Below are 17,697 nucleotides of genomic sequence, written 5' to 3'. Positions count from 1 at the left end.
TTATAAAATTATTTTCCTTGGTTAGCTGTGTCTTTGACCCTTAAAAATATGCACTACCCCTATGTCTTCCTTGTTACACGCTTGTTTGATAACATCAGGATCCATGCTTAGAAAGATTATAGTATTGACTAAAATCATGGAGTGATGGAGATGGAAGGAAGGGGATTGAGATGACATAATCTACCACCAATGTTCATGAAAGGGAAACAATAGATACATCCTAAGGAAGGAGTGGGACCCAGAGAGTTACTAAAGATAGTTAGCAACACCTCTAATAGTCATTTTTCTTTGGACCTACACTGGGGATTGGACCTATTCTACACTGGGGATTATTGGCAGCAATTTTAATTTGTACCCTGTTTTCTTCCCCTCTCAATGTTTGTGCATTCATTCGTTCATTCATTCACTGATTTGCTAAAAGGGGTTTATGGTGTGCTAGGAGTTTCTGCTGGATGCTTGGAATGCAGTGGGAAAACAAAAACTGCAAACTGAGAGGTTTGTCTTTTCCCGGTTCCAAATATTTGGAGTTAGTTCCTCTGCTCTGGGGGCAGAGTAGAACTGAATGCTAAAACTCACCCAGCTTCTTTCATCTCTACCTCAACATGTTTTCCTCCCTCCTTTCCCAGATAATGGCTGAGAGCATTTAACTGAATACTAACTAGATCTTCCCAGTGTAGGATTCTGGGTGCTGTCGTTTTCTCTTCACAAGTATCTCAGGAGCTTAGCATCTTGCCTTTTCCTCATAGCAGTGCTGGGGGGTCACATGGGACCATGAGCATTCTCTCCATATCACAAAGGAGCAATAAGAGAGCCAGAGCATGGAAGCAGCTCTCTCAAGGGACTCCCAGCAAGTCTGTGGCAGAGGCAGGACAGAGGTCTCCTGACTCCTTGTTTGAGTGCTTGTGGGACTTGAGAGCTGGGCAAGATGGTAACTATGGGTAGGATATTTCCTGTGAGGCCACTGGATATTTGTAGTAGATGGGGCTCAGTCACTCCCGGAGGTGACTCTTATCCACTCTTTGAGACTTGCCTGTTGTTGCTGGTTATCCAGGGCAACTATTAGTGGAGTTTCCTTTCTAAATTAGTGACATTATCATTATTACTTGTAGAACAACATTAGCATGCCATTACCCCTATCCATTGGTTTGAGTCTTGCATTTTGAATGTCATGCTTCTGCTCCTTTTTATTTTACTTTTTTTAGTTATATGTGAGAGTAGAATCCACTTTGACATAATTATAAAACCATGGAATGTATCTTGTTCTAATTCAGTCCCCAGTGCCTCTGTTCCTGCACTTTTATAATGCTTTCTACATCATCCATGACTTTCTGATTCCATGGTCACCTGCCCAGAAATGAAATGATACCCAGTGAAATGACAACCCCAGCCCAGGACTAAGTGCAGTTCTGTTTGTGCCTGAAGCCCCCCTCTCTCATGGCTGTTTTCCGCTTTCTTCCCATATCTCGTATGTTTTACTTTCTTCTTTTCTTCAAGGCCCAGGTATCACTTAGGTTTCTGCTTGCTGTTACTATGACAAAAAAGAAAGGCAGGAGTCCTGAGCTACTTCCTAAGTCCTATGACTATATGTTTTTGTTTGTTTGTTTGTTTGTTCTCGTGTTTATTTTCCCCTTCCTGCCTCTTTCTCATCAATTCATTGAAACATTTATGGGAAAAATATTTCAGACTTCCTTGCTTCCCACTCCCCAGGAAGTAAGGTTGCCTCCACCAAGAGAAGTGACTTTGGGCATCTCAAGAAAGATCTTTAGCTTGGTATAAGAAAACCAATTGGCTAGTTAGATTGCTGGCCTTGACCCCTTCTCTCTGAACTGCTGAAGCTTTTAGCAGAGCTAAAATGCTAGGATTAATTGTGGTTTCAAGGGTGAGGAGTAAATTAGCAGGTGTCACCCTGAATGTGATGACATGCTGACAGACCCATTAGAAGGACATGTTTTATGAGTGAATGAAAAAGTTAAGCACAGGTCTGGGATCATCTCAGTTTGTACACATTTGAAAAATGTCAGTGTTCAGCAAATGAGTCATTTATGTCATAGAATGTATTTCCTGCAGTATGGCCTGTCTCCTTAGACTGCATATGTCCTTATTCAAGAGAGAAGTCACAATATAGCTCCTCCTCAAGGGATTAGAAGCCCAAGGGATTACAGTTGGCTGCTGGTTTGTCTTCCTCTTAAAAGCAGCCAAGATACTGTGGTAGGAAAGAAAAACATGACATCCTGAGTGTATTTGATTAAAACTCTTCTTCACCAAGCTTGTTTACTTTCACAAACACACGGTTTTGAATTAGATGAAGATGGTAAGTATAGGGCCTGAGATGGGAAGAAATTTCTTTTTAGTTTAACAGTAGATAGTCAAAACAGTGCCATTCCAAAATTTTGATGCTCATTATTAAAGAATTTTCCTTTGTATCATGGACAGATGAGTTTGCATTTGATGCAAATTCCTAGGTTCATGTGTCTCCACAAATTACATGACACTATCTAAAGGGACTGTTCTATATTTGTTCAGTCTTAATTGTCTTGTTACTCCAGAGTGCTATGCTTAAGTAGCAGGGCATCAGTAATCCTGATGACAGCATCTTGAAGCATACCTCCCCCACCACAACAACACACAGAAAATTCTGCAGGTATCTTAAGGAATTGGAGAAACTCCCCTTTTTTTGTTTTCTATTTCCAACCTTTCTATTTGTATTATCCTAAGACAGGTGTTGTGAGGTTTCACTGAGATGTGTAGCTGAAAGTGCTTTAGAATCATCAAAGTTGAATCATTATTACTGCTATGATAAGTTATTATAAGAAGAAGAAAAAAAATGCCTGGTGACTTAATATTTTTTCTTAGTGTATTAAATTAATGTCAGAACTTTTCCTGAAATTCTTCTTCATTATTTATTTTAACTTTATTTTAGGATACAAGTCATTTGTTATAGTTGTATGGCCCCTGTCTTATTAAGTATCTCAAAGCTCTTTACATTCCCATACATATTTTATTAAAACATGTTTTCTTTTTTTTTTGAAAGATATTATTTTTTTATTGGTTGTTCAAAACATTACAAAGCTCTTGACATATCATATTTCATACATTAGATTCAAGTGGGTTATGAACTCCCATTTTTACCCCAAATACAGATTGCAGAATCACATCGGTTACACATCCACAATTTTACATAATGCCATATTAGTAACTGTTATATTCTGCTACCTTTCCTATCCTCTACTATCCCCCCTCCCCTCCCCTCCCATCTTCTCTCTCTACCCCATCTACTGTAATTCATTTCTCTCCTTGTTTATTTTCCCATTTCCCTCACAACCTCTTATATGTAATTTTGTATAGCAGTGAGGGTCTCCCTCCATTTCCATGCAATTTCCCTTTTCTCTCCCTTTCCCTCCCACCTCATGTCTCTGTTTAATGTTAATCTTTTCTTCCTGTTCTTCCTCCCTGCTCTGTTCTTAGTTGCTCTCATTATATCAAAGAAGACATTTGGTATTTGTGTTTTAGGGATTGGCTAGCTTCACTAAGCATAGAATCTGCTCTAGTGCCATCCATTTCCCTGCAAATTCCATGATTTTCTCATTTTTTAGTGCTGCGTAATACTCCATGGTGTATAAATGCCACATTTTTTTAATCCATTCATCTATTGAAGGGCATCTGGGTTGGTTCCACAGTCTAGCTAATGTGAATTGTGCTGCTATGAACATCGATGTGGCAGTATCCCTGTAGTACACTCTTTTAAGGTCTTCAGGGAATAGTCCGAGAAGGGCAATAGCTGGGTCAAATGGTGGTTCCATTCCCAGCTTTCCCAGGAATCTCCATACTGCTTTCCAAACTGGCCGCACCAATTTGCAGTCCCACCAGCAATGTACAAGAGTACCCTTTTCCCCACATCCTCGCCAGCACTTGTTGTTGTTTGACTTCAGAATGGCTACCAATCTTACTGGAGTGAGGTGGTATCTTAGGGTGGTTTTGATTTGCATTTCTCTGACTGCTAGAGATGGTGAGCATTTTTTCATGTACTTGTTGATTGATTGTATGTCCTCCTCTGAGAAGTGTCTGTTCAGGTCCTTGGCCCATTTGTTGATTGGGTTACTTGTTATCTTATTGTCTAATTTTTTGAGTTCTTTGTATACTCTGGATATTAGGGCTCTATCTGAAGTGTGAGGAGTAAAGATTTGTTCCCAGGATGTAGGCTCCCTATTTACCTCTCTTATTGTTTCTCTTGCTGAGAAAAAACTTTTTAGTTTAAGTAAGTCCCATTTGTTGATTCTTGTTATTAACTCTTGTGCTATGGGTGTCCTATTAAGGAATTTGGAGCCTGACCCCACAATATGTAGATTGGAGCCAACTTTTTCTTCTATCAGACGCAGAGACTCTGATTTGATATCAAGCTCCTTGATCCATTTTGAGTTAACTTTTGTGCATGGCGAGAGGAGGGGATTCAGTTTCATTTTGTTGCATATGGATTTCCAGTTTTCCCAACACCATTTGTTGAAGATCCTATCCTTCCTCCATTGCATGCTTTTAGCCCCTTTATCAAATATAAGATAGTTGTAGCTTTGTGGATTAGTCTCTGTGTCCTCTATTCTGTACCTTAAAACATGTTTTCTGAGATCAAAAGTGGCATGGAATATGCTTTTCAGTAATGTATTAAAATTTTAAAATACTTACTCTTGGAATAAAAATTAAAACAAAAAAAGATAAATACAATGAAAATTCTAAATTACCCATGACCTTACTACTTTCTCATACCTTAATATTTTAGCAGATATTCTTTCAGACTTTTCCTATACATGCACATAACTACAGTTTAAAATAAAAATATGATCATATTATTCACCCTTATTGTCCAAAATATATCATGATTATTTTTGGCAACATACTAACAAGTCCTTAGTATCCTAATATATGGAGGGAATACTATGATCTTTTTTATATTTACCTATTTCATTTTTCTCTATTTTAGGCCATTTTGTACACAATCATCACCTTGCCCATATAAGTCTTGATGCCCATAATTATTTCTGTTATAGTCTATGAACTGTGTAACCTTGGTCAGGTTGCCCATCGTTATGTGCCTCAGTTTCCACATCTGTGAAATGGGGTAATAATAACACCTATCTCCGGGTGTTGTAAAGATTAAATGAATTAAAGCAGGTATTATGGATTGAATGTGTCCGTCAAAGTTCATATGTGGGAAACTTAATTTCCAGTGCAACAGTGTTGGGATGTGGGACCTTTAAAAGGTAATTAGGTCAAGAGGGTTCTGCCCTCATAAATGGGTTACCACTATTATCATGGGAATGGGTTCATTATTGCTAGAGTATGTTCTGGCAATCCTGAAAGTGTAAGTTTGGCCCCTTTCCCCTTTCTCTTATGCATGCTTTCTTGCCTTTCCACCTTCCACCATGGAGTGATGCAGACACAGGCCTCTTGACCTTGGAAGCCTCCAGAACTATAAGAAACAAATCTGTGTTTTATAAATTACTCAGTCTTCGATATTCTTTTATAGCATCACAAAACAGACTAAGACAGTAGGTAAAGCACTTAGAAAACCTGGCTCATAAAAAGTGCTATATGAATGTTAGTTGTTATTATTTCCTGAAGATAAAATTGCCAAATGTGCTACTGCATCACTGCATTTTGAGGGCATTTAAATGACGTTCTGAAAGACTGTGCCAGTTTAGTCTCCCCACAGGAACATATGAGAATGTGTTTCCCAACCATTCTCATACTTGAATATTTTCCTCCTTTTCAGTCTCTGCTAATATGATTTAATCTCTGCTAATTCTGCATTTTAGAAAGAACCAAATTTGAAAAATTAATGCATCATTTTCCAATTGATTAAATATATCCCATATTCATGTCCTTAACCTGTCATTCTTTATATTACAAACATTTTTTCTTAGTTTGTGACACACAGAGATATTCAAGAAAAAAAGCCATTAAAACCATTTAGTCTTAAAATTTCTTCATTTCATAGTTAACTGTATAGTGTGGCAAGATTCATCCTTTTAAGAATAGCTTTACTTAAGGCTTTTTATTTTAGTCCTAGTTGGAAAGGGTAGCCGGCTATTAAATGCATTCCTTTTCTGCCTTCCTCAGGGCTTTCAGAGGTTCTATTTAAAGCTTCTGTCCTTTCAGTATTTTTTTTATAGTGGCATTGAGAGAGCCCTGAGGTTCTGCATGGATGCTTATAAGGATCCTCATATCCTAAACCTGGGCTTGGCAAACTTCTACTATAAAGGGTCAGAAGGCATTTTAGGGTTTGTGGACCATTCAGTCTCTGTCAGAATTACTACTCTACTGTTGTAGAGGGAAAATGGCCATAGAGGTAAATTAATGGACATGGTTGAATTTCAATGAAACTTTATTTATGGATGCTTAATTTTTAAATTGCAGATGGACACAATACCTTTATTTATTTTTATTTGGCTCTGAGGATCGAACCCAGTGCCTCACACATGCTAGGCAAGTGCTCTACCACTAAGCCACAATCGCAGTCCTGGATGCTTAAGTTTGAATATCATGAAATTTTCCTATTCATTGAAATATTATTCTTCTTTTGACTTTTTTAAAAAAAAAAACATTTAAAAATGCAAAAGTTATTCTTAGCTTTTGGCCCATAGGTTGTAGTTTACTGACCCCTGAAGTAAAATATCTGGAAATAGACCATAAAAATCCAGCTGATTGATTTTCAGCAAAAGTGCAAAGGCATGCTGGGCATGGTCACCTGTAATCCCAGTAATTCAGGTGGTTGAGGCAGGAGGATCACAAGTTCCAGGTCAGCCTGGGCAACTTAGTGAGACCCTGTCTCAAAATAAAAAGTAAAAAGGGTTGGGGATGTGGCTCAGTGGTAGAGCACCCCTGGGTTCAATTCCCAGTCAAAAAAAATATATATGTGCAAAGATCATTTAAGAGAAAAAAGATGATCTTTTCAAGAAATGGTACTGGTATAATTGGACATACATAGGCAAAACGTGAACTCCAATCTAAACCTAACACATTATGCAAAGGTTAACTCAACATACCATGCCATAGATCTATGTGAAAAAACAAAACATGAAAAGTTATTTATGAAAACAAAGAAGAAAAGAGTTGTTAGACATGATATTAAAAGCACAGTCCATAAACAATAACTGTCAATTTGGACTTGAACAAAATTTAAAACTTTTGCTCTGCAAAAACACTATTGAGAGAATGTTGTTTTCCACCCTGTTCTCCTACAAGCCCATCTGAGCCCCAATATTTAATTAGTAATCACCTGATAAGTAATTGCATGAATTTCAAGGTCCTTGGTTTTATTCTGAGTCTTTCCAAAAATATCTTTTATAATATAAGGCCATAGATCTTCTATATTGGAGACTTTCTTTGCCCCTGTGACCCTTGTTCCTCAGAGCCATGGACAGATGTAGCCATACTCCACTGGTCTGACTGGGACTCAGCTGAGCAGCCTGAGGGCCTGGATTTGACCTGAGAAGTATATTTTTCACTCACTACCCTGGCCTAGAAGCAAAATTGGCTAGATATAGATAAAAAGGCCCCAAACAAAATTTTAGGCCAAGAAATGTTTTCCTAATGGAGAAACTTCTTAAAAGAATATAGGTTTATCCTGGTGAAGAATGGAAGTAGAAGGTAGAAATTTACTAATAGCTCCTGCAGCTGTCTATGGTATTCTTTTTTTAAAATATATTTTTTAAATTATAGATGCACACAGTACCTTTATTTTGTTTATTTTATGTGGTGCTAAGGATCCAACCCAGTGTCTCACATGTGCTAGGCAAACATTCTGCCACTGAGCTACAACCCCAGCCCTGTCTCATTATGCTTGACCTTCAAAATGAGTATGACTGTGCCCTTCACCTCTTATGTGTTCCTAGCCTTTATCTGTGAAATGAAGATTACCACCTCCTCCCCCTTCTTCACTGCCCTATTTATATCTCTTAGAGGTGGTGCAGGAGGTAAGGAAAAATATCTGAAAACATAATGAAAGATGCTGTATGAATGCCACTATCTTTATCAATTAAGCAAATTGATGTTCTGTCATCCCTGTTCTCCTTTTAATGGAAGAAAAGTATGTATTTGGATGCAGAGCCCACACAGTTCCCTAAACATAAAATGAAAATTCAGCTACAGGACGCATGTCCTTGAGAAGTAAACTGTACATTTAGCCATGTGCTATGGATAAACCAAAGGTGCCATTAGAAATAGCTTTTAAACTTTAGCATGGAGTGGTCATCTCAATGTAAAAGACCTAGCAAGGAGAAAATAGGGAGTTTCTATGAAAACATGTTGAAACATAAGTTCAAATATTTGATTATGTTTAAATGAGCAGGAAAAAAATGTAAAAGTGCTATCTTAATGATTTGTATTCTGTGTATGACTTACATGTCTTCAGATACAGTTAATGTTCCTTGTGCTTTAAGCCAGGTTACAAGGACACTGAAAGGCCCCTGTCTATATAAGTATTTCCTTTTCACATTACTACAGGGAAAAGAAATACTACTTACAGACTTTTGAAGTGGATTTATAGAAGCAGAAAGTCTTTCATTCTGCTATTAGAAAAAAAATTAAAGTATATCCTTTTTCTGAGAAGACTTAAGATCGAGTATACCACAAATAAAATCAAGAAGCAATTCATATATATTCATTGTGTACAAACTATACAGCCATGCCCCACAACTCCAGGAGATACCCAATATGAATGGTGACCCTGGAGTTGGGCCAACATGAGTTCTAGTCTCTGAAGAGGCTCCAGACAGAAACATCTTTTTCTAAGAGGGAAACTGACTGTGAGCATAGAGGCCTTTGAGGTTTCTGTCCTTGGTTGTCCTCTATCGCATGCACCCCCCACCTTCCACCCTACTCCCCACCACCTTTCCTGATTCTGGTCTCTGATTCTCAGTGCCTATGATAGTTCTATTTTTTTGTATGAAGACTGAGGTTTGGTTTAAGCTTTTTTTCTCATTTCTTAGTGACATCTGCACTCAAAAGTTTTGGATTTTTTTCTCCTGTAGTATTTCTTAACCCATGTGTTATCAGCAGGTTATAGAGTTAGAAAAGTGACCTCCTCAGTGTCCCAGAGTAGATGGAAAGGGCCTTAGGTGGTTGGAATTCCATCAAGGATGATGACCTGCAAATATTCTTGGCTTCTAGTAGAATGAAATATTATTAATAAAATTATAAGAATTAATAAAATATTTTATGTGTGCCATTTTCTGAAAAAGTTTGGGTGGCATGTATTTATCTTCCCATATAAAGATGCTTAACAATGGCTCTACTTTATGTTAGGAATGCTTTAATTTTCTTATTAGAGAGAAGTGCATATGCTAACAAAAGAAACTCCATGATAATTAAAAACCCTTGGTGCTAGGGTTGTGGCTCAGTGGTACAGCGCTTGCCTAGCATGTGTAAGGCACTGCATTGGATCCTTAGCACCACATAAAAATAAATAAATAAAAATAGAGGTTCACCCACAACTTAAAGGTACATACAAGGGTTGTTTTTTTTTTTTTTTTAAGCCGTGTACCTTTATTTCAGACATCATTTCTCTTTCTTTCTTTCTTTCTTTCTTCTTTTTTTTTTTTTTTTTTTTTTTTTGGCAATTAGACCTTGAAATAGCTTAGACTTTTAAAGATAGAGCTTAGGGCTGGGATTGTGATTCAGTGGTAGAGTGCTTGCCTAGCATGTGTGAGGCACTGGGTTCAACCCTCAGCACCACATAAAAATAAATAAAATAAAGGTCTATCAATGACTAAAAAAATATTAAAACAAACAAAAAAGATAGAGCTTAAAGTTCTCTTATCTAAAATAAAATAAATTCACTCTAATTAAAGAAACAATCTTCAAAGGAGTATATGATTTCTGGTCGAAGCTATGGCAGAGTAGTGAGTTTTAGCCTTAACTCTCCTGCCAAAGACAACTCTAAAATTCAACAAAGTATAGGAAGCATCTGTTTCTAGCACTGGACAATATATAGTACCGAAATGTGATGCTGGAGAGAGGGGAAGCATAAAAATGAGTTTCACATCAACTCTGGCTTTTTGCCTGGGGGGAACTTTGCAAATTGTAGGGGCAGTGGAGCCCAAACAAAGAGCAGCAGATTTATGGGATAAAGGAAACAAATTGTAATTCAGGCTGCTGGGGTGGCTTGAGTTTGCAGGCAGGAAACTGTAGAGGGGAATGAGTTATGCCGAAAAAGAGTTTCAGAAGTATCTGACTAGCTATAAGCTGAGTGGATATTCCAGAGTTCATCAGTGATGGGGGATGCTCGAGTTCTGGCCAAGCAGAGTAGAAAAATAAGGAATGCTGAACACCCCAGGCATCCAATTGAGAACCCAGAAAAGTCAACCATAGATATAGTGCTACCCTAGACCCACCCTAACAAAGACTAAAAAAGCAAGCCTTGTTAGGTCAATCTTTTTAAAAAAAAAAAAAAAAACAAAAAACATTTTTTTTAGTTGTAGATGGAAACAATATCTTTATTTTGTTCTATTTATTTTTATGTGATGCTGAGGATCGAACCCAGTGCCTCACACATGCCAGATGAGTGTGCTACCACTGAGCCACAACCGCAGCCCCTAAGTCAATCTTATCTGAAAGCAACTTTTCCATAGTTACAAAACTCAAAACTCAATACCCTCACAAGGAAGACAACAAAATCCAGTCTCTGAACAAGGTAGCCAGGTGTTGAGAGCATGTAATCACACATGACTAGATCAAAGAAGAAGCAGGAAAATGTGAGGTATAGTATGGGTAGCTTATAAAAGACATGGCATCAATACTTGCTTCAGTTAATATTGCCATAGCCAAGCTGGGCACAGTGGTGCATACCTGTAGTCCCAGCTATTTGGGAGGCTGAGGCAGGAGGATTGGTTGCTTGAGTCCAGGAGTTTGAGGCAGCCTGGGCAACATTGTGAGACTCTGTCTCAAGAAAAAAAAAAAAACTGGCATGGCTAACAGGAAGTGTGCTTACTTTTGATGTGTTACCCACCTAGTTTTTTGTTAACTGTTTTTATAATATATCAAATGGAACTCCAGGATGCGGTGGCGCTGGGCAGGCAGGCAGGATGGATTCAAACTAAAAAGCTTCTTCTTAGCAAAATAAACAGTGAGGTGAATAGAGAGCCTACAGAATGGGAGCAAATCTTTACCACAAGCACATCAGATAGAGCCCTAATCTCTAGGATATATAAAGCACTCAAAAACACCAAAAAAAAAAAAAAAAAAACAACCCAAATAACCCAATCAATAAATGGGCCAAGGAACTGAACAGACACTTCTCAGAAGACATACAATTAATCAACAAATATATGAAAAAATGTTCAACATCTCTAGCAATTAGAGAAATGCAAATCAAAACTACTCTAAGATTTCATCTCACTCCAGTCAGAATGGCAGCTATTAAGAATACAAACAATAAGTGTTGTCAAGGATGTGGGGGAAAAGGCACACTCATACGTTGCTGGTGGGACTGTAAATTGGTGCAGCCAATATGGAAAGCAGTATGGAAATTCCTTAGAAAACTTGTAATGGAACCACCATTTGACCCAGTTATCCCACTCCTGGGTTTATACCCAAAGGACTTAAAAATAGCCTACTACAGTGATGCAGCTACATCAGTGTTTATAGAAGCACCATTCACAATAGCTAAATTGTGGAACCAACCTAGATGCCCTTCAGTAGATGAATGGAATTAAAAAATGTGGTATATATATACACAATGGAATATTACTCAGCATTAAAAGAGAATAAAATCATGGCATTTGCAGGTAAGTGGATGAAGTTGGAGAATATAATGCTAAGTGAAGCAAGCCAATCCTAAAAAACCAAAGGCCGAATGTTTTCTTTGACATGAGGATGCTGATTCATAATGGCGATGGGGGCAGTGGGAGGAATGGAGGAACTTTAGATAAAGCAAAGGGGAGGGAGGGGAAGGGAGGGAGCAAGGGGGTAGAAATGATGGTGGAATGAGTTAGACATCATTACCCTAAGTACATGTATGAAGACACGAATGGTGTGAAAATACTTTACGTACAATCAGTGACTTGAAAAATTGTGCTCTGTATGTGTAATATGAAATTAATTGCATTCTGCCATCATGTATAACAAATTAGAATAAATAAATAATTTAATTTAAAATATGTCAAATGGATAAATCAGATGTCAATATAGAAAAGCATATAAATTGTTGTCCAATAAGAAGCCAGGAGTTTGGATCATGACTTCCTGTAATTACAAGAGTGAATCACTGCCTATGCCTCAGTCATCCCTGTGTGTTGCCATTTGGAATGTGGTATTTTCCTGAATGGACTTGTCTTTAAGACTGTGTCCCTGAACTTCCCTCCTTAACACTCTTTAACCAGAGCTCTTTTTTCCAGTTACCTCATAAACCATGATGTGGACAAGCCTGCTTTAATAACTGACTTATCGGGGTATGGAAGTTCTAAACAGCAATGCCAGCCCCAGCCATACAGCATAATTGCATCTCTTGGGAAAGGTGTTAACAAGCAGAAGCAGAGCAGAGTGCTCCTGGGCTTCGGCTTCCGTGGAGCATTTGCTCAACATGGCACCCCACCCCAGCTTCATACAGAAGGCATTCATTAGTAAATATTAAACAGCATTTTCCATACTACTGGTGGATGCTGAGGGTGTGAGGCTCCCTTGGGGCAATCTGAAGCTCACTTAATAGCCACGCTGAAATTTTTCAACACTCACTTTCTCCTCAAATGATATCTCAGTCATCGGGGAAGGTCATGAAAGATAGCTGTGCTAGGTACTTCTAGGAAATTGGCCCTAAGGAGAGTGGGGACAACTGACCACCCAAAGAAGTAACTGAGCAGAGTACATTTGACTTTCTAAGAGGTAAACCCATTCTTATCTTTTCTTAGTTTTGGCTTGACATTTCCATCTTTTGGACTCAAAAAAGATAGGAGAAAATGTGACCTATCTTTTTTGGGGTACTTTTTAAAGTTTTTATCACAAATATGGACAAATAACGAATTCAGTACAGATCAGCAGGTAAACCTGACTGTATAGAAGAAGCTTACTTTGCCTTTGCCTTTTCAACTTGACCTTACTTTTACTGTTTCTTTTTTTTAATATTTATGTTTCTAGTTGTAGTTGGACACAATACCTTTATTCCATTGATTTATTTTTTTATGTGATGCTGAGGATTGAACCCAGGGCCCCCTGCGCATGCTAGGCGAGCGCTCTACTGCTGAGCCACAATCCTAGCCCCACTTTTACTGTTTGAAAATGAGAAAAGGTAGAATAACAGTCTAGGGGAAGTTTGGGCCATTCATCTACTCATCTATTCAGCCAGAATCTTGTCAGAACTGGTATGTCCCAGGCACTGTACAAGTTATCAAATGAATAAGATCCTTGTTTTCAAGGAGCTTTCTTTTATTTATTTATTTTTCTTTTTGGTACCAGGGATTGAACCCAGCGGTGCTTAACTACTGAGCCACATCCCCAACCCTTTTTATTTTTTTTTTATTTTGAAATAGGGTCTCACTGACTTCTTAAGGCCTTGCCAAGTTGCTGAGGCTGGCTTTGAACTTGCCATCTTCCTGCCTTAGCCTTAGAATTGCAGGGATTACAGGTGTGCACCAGCATGCCCAGCTAAGGAGTTTACCCATTTTAAGACCTTTGCTACACCAAGTATGGTACACAGAGCAGCAGTATTGACATTGCTTGGGAAACCTCTTAGAAATGCTGAATCTCAGACGTGTCCCAGACTTATTGAATCCTAATTGGCATTTTTACAAGATCCCCAAATGAGAAGTATGCACATTAACGTTTGAGAAGCACTGATCTAAATCGAACCTATTCATAACTTGAACATTGGAATGACCTAGGGACTGTTAAAAGCACTGATTTCCTTCACTTCTTCTTCCCCGCGCCCCCCCCCCCCGCCCCCCGCGCCAATTGTGATTTTAATTGGTGTGGGGGTCTCGTCTAGGCATTGGGATTTTTTAAACTTCCTAGGTGATTTTAAAAGTGCAGCCAGGTTTGATAGTTACTTATCTAACATATTGACAAAACATCCCATGATGAGAGTTGTGGCTCATTCTTTTAGCCAATTTACAAACCAGGTGATAAGTTTGTCTCTTCTCAAAATTTGAAGTGTCTAGCTTAGAAGTAAACATACCAGGCTTCAATGGTGACTCCCAGCACATTTGGCCCTCACCATGCCAACAGGTTATCTATAAAGGAGTTCTCTCAGCTGGTCCCTATTGCAATAGCTGTATGGAGCACTGAAGTGCTTCAGCCAGGTTACCTGGGGCAGTGCTGGCAGGATTGTACAGACTAAGGCACAATGTTGAAGTCTGGGCATGGCCTCCTCCTTCAGACACACCCAGACCTTGGCATTCCTCCCCTCGGCCCCCCTCAAAGTGTTTGAGTTGCTGCCAGGGGCTAGAATTGGCTTCCCTAAGGCAGCAAGGAGTAGAAATGGCCCACCAGTACCCAAAGGTGGCACTGGATCACATGACAAATACATAGGAGCTTAATAAAAAAGCTTTCCTGACCACATCATCCCTCAGGGACTCTGGGGCCAATCCATGTGATCCCAGTAATGACAGTAGCAACAACCAGCAGTTGTTTCCTTCTCTACACCTTGTAGTGATTTTCATGGGTATCAAAAAAACTGAGATCCAGAGAAATTTCATCCCTGACAGTGGTTTAAGTACCACATGGCCAACATTTGCATTCTTCCTTCTCTGAGTTCAGGCAAAATAAGCAATGGCTACCTTGTGCCATAGTGAGTTCTCCCTTAAGCTAGAAGAGAGTAGATAACCTAAGATAGTGCTGAACATAGAAGTTAGATGATAGCACACCTAAGGCTCTGTTAATTTATTCCTTTAAAGGAAAAACAGCATTTGTATTTTATAAGGAAGAGTATTCTCTTTTATTCTAATATCTGCCTGATGATGAGACATACACAAACCATTTTGGCTATTGTGAGGACTTGATCATGGAAGAGTGAACACTCTGTCAGAAATATAATTTCTTTCCATACTCTTGACTCTAGATAAGACTCCAGGTCTGTTTTCCTTTGCTTTCAATAGAGCTTATTTCTAAACATTATTTTTTTTTCCAGAAGCTTTCATCTGCATACTGCTCTTTAATTCATTTCTACCTCCTGCTTCATTCTAATAGCATCCCAGGATTGGAAATAAATAATAGTATGTTGGCCACACTACCTCTCTCCTCAGTGCTCACCTACTGCCTCATAGTTCCTCTTTCACTCAACAACTGCTTTGGCGGTATCCACTTTCACCCTGGTGACATTCTGGCCTCACAAATCATTGGCCACTCATTCCTCCATTCTTCCCTTTCTTTTATTCATGGGTGCCATCTTGCCTCACACCTCATGTCACTATTCAGTAGACATTTAGGGGTTGCCTTTGCTCTAAACCCCAGTTCTTGAATGTTCTTCTGTGACATGGGTTCCCACCCTCCCACTTTCCTTCCCTCTCATTCAGTGTTCCTGCCCTTGACTTTCTCATTGCCTCTGTTCTTGGTATCCTTCTCTTCCCGGCTGCCTGGCTTCTCTTGGTTCACTTGTTTTTTAAATCTAACTTGACACTCCTGTGGTGTTTCCATGCCATTTTGATTCGCTGTATCTTCCTATGAGGCTCCAATCTTGGGAGCCCCCACGAGGGCATGATGATTTTCTTTCCACCCTGGATTCCTGTCTTATTCTGTATATTTTAGGTCCTTGAGAAATAAATTGAATTTGCTGGTAGTTTACACTTCTGGAAGAACAACCCTTATATGAATAATTCTCTCTTCATCTCTGCCATCAAAAGCCTTGTTCCTTTGTTTGGTTTAAGAGGAGTTACATTTGCTTCTTATTTTGCTGTCAAAATCATTCCTGTTTCTCTTAAATTAGCTTCTATTGCTGAGGTTTTCTGTAAATCTTCTATTGCATTGGTTTTTCTGTAAATCTATCCCACTCCAGGCATCCCAACCCCGTGCCTGGTTTTTGTCCTGTACTGGCTTTTCTCTTTGGATGCTCTTAGTATTCTCAACCACACTGACAGTTTTCTTTTTTGACTGTGCTTATCTCATCCATGGGCCTTGTGTTTATTCTTATACTAATCAGAACAATTAGACATATTGTATTCTCTCTTTGTGCTTTCCCTCTGTTGCTTTGAATTACAGCAATGATTAGCACTGTTAGTGTTTTCCTCAAGGAGCAGAGTATAGATGAGCCATCCAAGCCAGTCATCGCTAATGGGAGATATGATGAATATAATGTCCTTATGGACACTTTTCCCCTGTAGATATGCATAAGTTCACAAGTTACTCTGCATAGGTTCCTGCTTATTAAATTTTTCTTTATTGTTTTTCTCACACATGAAGCAAAATGGTTCTTGGGCTATTGTTTGCATAAGGCTGAGGTGAAGCATAGCTTTGCATCATTTAGAAAGGTAGCACTAAACAATATTTGCATGCCTTTTGTGGACATAGTTCTGTATCAGGTGATCCAAAATGATTGTGGAGGAAGGTCCAGTCCTTACATAAACAAATCCTTCTCACACGAGAAGATTTAAGATTATTCAAAAAGCTGTTACTGACAGCTTTTCTTTTGATACCAGAACATTTGGTTAATACCTGTTCCCCAGAAGAATCCTGCAGAATATTGTGTGTCTGTCTCTCACATACATCTCTAAGCTCCCAGCGGGTAGGGCCATGTTTTCTGCATGTTTAATGTTCAGTACCTTCAGAACTTGAACATATTTTGCACTTAATAGATGTTTGTAGAATTAAAAATCATGAAGTGCAAATTAGCATAGTGCTGAATTTAGAGAAAAGAAGTCATTCATGGTAGTCACTTTCCTAAAAGTGAGTTTCAAGTTGGGTTTTTAAGATAACAAAGACACATGCAGAAAGAGGAGGGGGAAAAAATGTACCAGAATTTTCTAGATTGAAAGACTTAATTTCTAAGGATTAAGGGTAAAGAAATTCCACTCCTCCCTGCCTCCTTTATAAGTTTTTCTAGAATCATTGATGGCATTTGTCAGAACCTTAGAAGCCAAAAAATTATGCCAGGTATGGGGCACATGCCATAATTCCAGCAACTCAGGAGGCTAAGGCAGGAGGATTGCAAGTTTGAGGCCAGCCTTGGCAATTTAGTAAGACCCTAAGCAACTTAGCAAGATCCTGTCTCAAAATAAAAATGACTTGGGTATGGCTCAATGGGAAGCACCCCTGGGTTCAATCCTCAGTATCATAAAAACCCCACCAAATCCTGTCATTACCACTTCTGTTTGTGGATCCCTTCTTTGGGGACTGATGCTAGATTGTTTAGGGGGTAATGTAACAAGGGCAGGACCATATTATTTTCTAGATTTATTGTCATTTTTTCTAGAAAGATAAGCATTCTATCATTTAGAAGTTTTTTGAACTCTTGTTTTGTTCTGGGTAAATCTGAAATTGTTGCTCCAACTGTAATTTGTTTTGAGTATTGGTTAGGACTACAATTTACAGTGTGTCACAAAGGATTAATCTCTAATATCTGCATGCTTTTCTAAGGCGTTAATTTATCTTTGTAACATACCTCTGGGAGAGGGGGAGATGATCATGATTTACTTCTAGAAGGTATCTTGTCCAAGTATTCAAATATTGGACTGCTGGAGATTATAGGTCTCAGAAAGAATCTTCATTGATTCTTATTTATTA

General features: G+C 38.6%; 1 protein-coding gene across 4 annotated transcripts in view; it reads left to right on the top strand.

Moving 5' to 3' along the window:
- Positions 1 to 17,697, top strand: part of Sh3kbp1 (SH3 domain containing kinase binding protein 1) — a 338,974-nt gene that overhangs the window by 243,113 nt on the left and 78,164 nt on the right. The window lies entirely within an intron of this gene.

Source organism: Callospermophilus lateralis, chromosome X (assembly GCF_048772815.1).
Source record: "Callospermophilus lateralis isolate mCalLat2 chromosome X, mCalLat2.hap1, whole genome shotgun sequence".
Taxonomy (NCBI): Eukaryota; Metazoa; Chordata; class Mammalia; order Rodentia; family Sciuridae; genus Callospermophilus; species Callospermophilus lateralis.
The sequence above is the reverse complement of the archived record's forward strand: the minus strand, read 5'-3'. Positions and strand labels throughout refer to the sequence as shown.